This window comes from Balaenoptera acutorostrata, chromosome 1, assembly GCF_949987535.1.
Source record: "Balaenoptera acutorostrata chromosome 1, mBalAcu1.1, whole genome shotgun sequence".
Lineage (NCBI taxonomy): Eukaryota > Metazoa > Chordata > Mammalia > Artiodactyla > Balaenopteridae > Balaenoptera > Balaenoptera acutorostrata.
In genome coordinates, this window is record NC_080064.1 from 146,157,512 (window position 1) to 146,161,261 (window position 3,750).

General features: G+C 54.7%; 1 pseudogene; it reads right to left on the bottom strand.

Annotated features, from left to right (window-relative positions):
* Nucleotides 1–1,141: 1,141 nt before the first annotated feature.
* LOC130709279 (serine/threonine-protein kinase PLK1-like) lies at nt 1,142–2,959 on the bottom strand (annotated as a pseudogene).
* Nucleotides 2,960–3,750: the final 791 nt, after the last annotated feature.

Here is a 3,750-nt window from a genome sequence, read left to right on the forward strand (position 1 = left end):
TCTTAGCAGAAGCTGAGTCTACCAAACACTGGCAGAGTCCACGTCATTGGGGGGAAGTGTGACATCAAAGCCATCAACTGGTCCCCAACTGATCCATCCTCCTAATGGTCACTGCCACATGTGGAACAGAGACTAAATGTTCTCTCACATATTCCTCCAGATAACCCCTCTAAAGTAAGCCCTGTTCTCTCATTTTACAGTTGGGGAAACTGAGCCTCAGAGAGATTGAGTAACTTGCCCAAGGTCACACAGCAGTATGTGGTAGAACCAGGATCAGGTCATCTGACCCAGAGGCCTGGCTTATAACCATTCGGCCATAGTGCCACCGACATGTGTGCCTTGGGTCAGCATGCCATGTCATCTCAGTCTGGTCATATTCTTTGCCTGGGCCACCATTGAGCCAACTTCTCGAACTTCTTTCCAGTATGCTCTCACCTGGCCTTCCTTCAGCTGGAACAGGCACCCTAAATGTGTCTCTCGTGGACCGAATCCACAAAGTACTCCTCACTAGTGGACATATGCTGCTGTGAGCACATGAACGGGACCCCAGGCAGCCCTTCCCTCGCAGCACCTACCGCAGGGGGTTCCTTGCTTTTCTTCCCTCCTTCCTGCCTTCCTCTCTCTCTCTCCCTCTCTGCCTTCCCAAGCTTTCGGCTAGCGTTTCCAGCGTTTCTACATGCCAGCTAGATGAGCCACCAGAGTCGGCACTGGTCATTCAAAGGAGGTCTTATAAATTCCATCCTCTTCCCCCAAGACCATTCCTGACAGACCTGTCCCCATGACAGGGTCACTGTAGCATTCTCAGGGCCCTACCAGCTGAGAGGGTCCCACAGCTCTCAGCAGACGACCGCCTTTTGTCAAAGGCATTTTGTGAAGGACTTAATGCGTTGTCACTGAATTTGTTTACCATTGCTACATGACTTATTGGGCTAAGGGGCAATGAAGGCAGGCATCTCGTATAGCCCATATAGCCACCTCTGCACAGCACCTCCAGAGTACTCAATTCTTGCTGCTGACTGGCTGAGCCAGGTGGCCACTGAGTGCACGTGACAACCAGCAGCCAATCAGCGCTCCCCACACCTTTTTAAAAAGATTCACATGTGTTTAATGTGTATAAAGCCAAGAAAAAGACAGTCCCAAATTCGATAGCAGTATTCTGTACAATTCATACGGTGGGGTTGAGAGGGAAGGTGAAGAGGCTGTAGAACCTACACCCCAACATGTACAAAAATAACTTAATAGCAATTCCCACCTGCAAGGAAGACATAGCTCTTTTTCCAGCCACCCGGTCTGAATGAGGGGACATATCACAGTAAACCCAGCACGGTGGGAGCTAACCCATAGGGGCCCAAGGGGCTGGTGGGGGTGAGGAGGGGCAGTAGTCCTAGGGGAGGGGCTATGAGGAGGTCCTGAGGCGGTTGTTGGCTGAGCGAAAGCTCAGCAGCTTGTCCACCATGGGCGGGCATAGAAGAGCTGACTTGCCAGACTCTTGGGGCAGCTGTGCTTCTCCAGGAGATTCAGGCAGTACTCGTGGAAATCCGGCTTCTAGTCGATGTAGGTCACAGCTGCCATGCTGGGCACAGGATGAGTTTGCTGTGGTCCTGGAAGACGTCGCAGGATGCAGGATGATGGTGCTGTGCTTGCAGAATCAGGTAGGCAGGTAGGGTTGTTGGACTAGTTCATCACCTTCCCGTGGGTACCCACCTTCAGCAAGTGTTCACTCATGTAGTTTTGGAAGTACTTGGAGAGTGATCTTCACGGAGGAGTTGGGATGGGAACTCACGGCGAGGGAGAACTCTGCACCACCGTGCTCTATGAACCACAGACTGTCACCAAGGCACCAAAGGATGAGGTGAGTCCAACCATCGGAGAACACCCCCGACACTTTGCTACACGGCTGATGCCCGAGGCTGCACTTGTCCCAATCGTCCCCCGCTTGCTGACTCAGAAGATGGGGGTGCCAGAGGGACCCTCAGCCTCCTCTTGCCTCACCAGCCCGTCTCAGAGGGCCTGGAGGCATTCACGCTATGCAGCCGCTATAGCATGTCACCAAGGTGGCACTCTCTGGTCTCCTGGACCACTGGTCCCTCTTTTCCCCAGGGAGTCTTGGGCATAGAGTTCTCTAGGCCTTTATTTAGGACTATGAGAGTCTTCCTGTTGCTGGGATCCAGGCTTCTGGGAGCGATTGAATACCTTGATGGAATGGTGGGGCAGGTAATGGGAGATGGGCTGGGATGTAGCCAGAAGTAAAGGACTCGTCTTGAGCTGCTCATGAATGATCAGGTGAGCAGTGGGACCTGTCTGCGGCATCTTCTGGAAGAGGGAGGTGGCCACGGGGTTGATGTGCTTGGGGATCCTGCATTCCTTCTTCTTGATCCAGAAGTCGGTCAGTTTTAGGCAAGAGATCTCAAAAGGTGATCTACCCACCGACAAGGTATATATCAACATGATGCACCCAATAGGCCCCCCGTCCACCAGGAAACGGTGCCCTTTCTTGCTCAGAGCCTCAAGAGCTACGTATTTAGACAGGGTTTTCTTCTTCTGTTCCCCATCATATTCACCTTTGGTTGCCGGGCCAGATCCCCTATTTTCACCTCCAGATCGTCATTCAGGAAGAGTTTGCCCAGCTTGAGGTCCCGGTGAATAACCAGGTTTGGGTGCAGGTACCGGCAGCCGAGGACCACGTGCTGCAGGTAGCGGCGGACCTCGGGCTGGGTCGTCGCCTTCCTCCGCCGGTGCGGCTCCAGGGGAGATCTTCGGCGGCAGCAGCGCCCCAGCACCACCAACATGAAGTTCGTGTCCACGTGCACCTACGACTCCGTGCTGGTGGGCGAGAGGGCAATGAACAGACATCTCCAAGGACATCTTCTCCTTCCGGTGCGGCCTGAGCAGCCGCGACTCAGGCAGGATCTTGCGGCCAAGCGCCTCCTCTTGGCGTCCTCATCCTGTCAGAGATCTCAAGGCACTTGGCGAAGCCGCCCCTCCCGCAGGAAGCGGCCCGGCAGGCAGCACCGCCGACCGCGCGGCTCCACTAGGACCTCCGGGATCTCTTTTGCCTGCTGGATGGCGGTCGGGGGCCCTGGGAGCCACAACTCCAGAGATCCCGGCTTTCCCCGGTGGGCTGGTGCCCGCGCCAGCGTCTCTGCAGCGCCGCCGCGCTCGTGTTCCTGGAGTTGCGGGGCAGACGCCGCAGGATCCTGGCAGAGGTTTGACACCGCTCCGCTGCTCCCCGAATCAAATGCTGCACCGGGCCTGTTGCAAAAGCCTCTTTTTTTTTTTTTTTTTTTTAATCACAACCGGGGAGGAAGAAGCGGGGCAGGAGTGGCTCAGGTCCTCCAGGTACCCTGGGCGGCCCCGCCCCCCGCGAAGCCTCCAGCCCCAGGACTGGGTTTATTTCCTCGGGCAGAGGGGAAGTGTAGGGAAGGTGGCTTTATCAGATTAAGTCTCACTAGTGAAAATGCTCAGTCTCCCAGCCTCTGTGAGCAAGGCGAGCAGCCTCCTGTGTACACAGTGGTTTCCAGGCTGGTAGGTGGTTGTTTTTCCTCCAACCCTTGGCTAGCTCGGCCTCTCACCCGAGGGCTGTGGTTTGGGGAATGTTTTGACTTGAAACATTCAGGCCCCTGGTGGTATTTGGAGTTGTGAGACCCTTCTGTGCTAAAAGGAAAAATGAATGGTCTATTTAGAAACTGCTAACAATTCACAGTATAAAGAACAGGCAACAATTCTGCTGCTGACAGGCTGGTTTTCTAA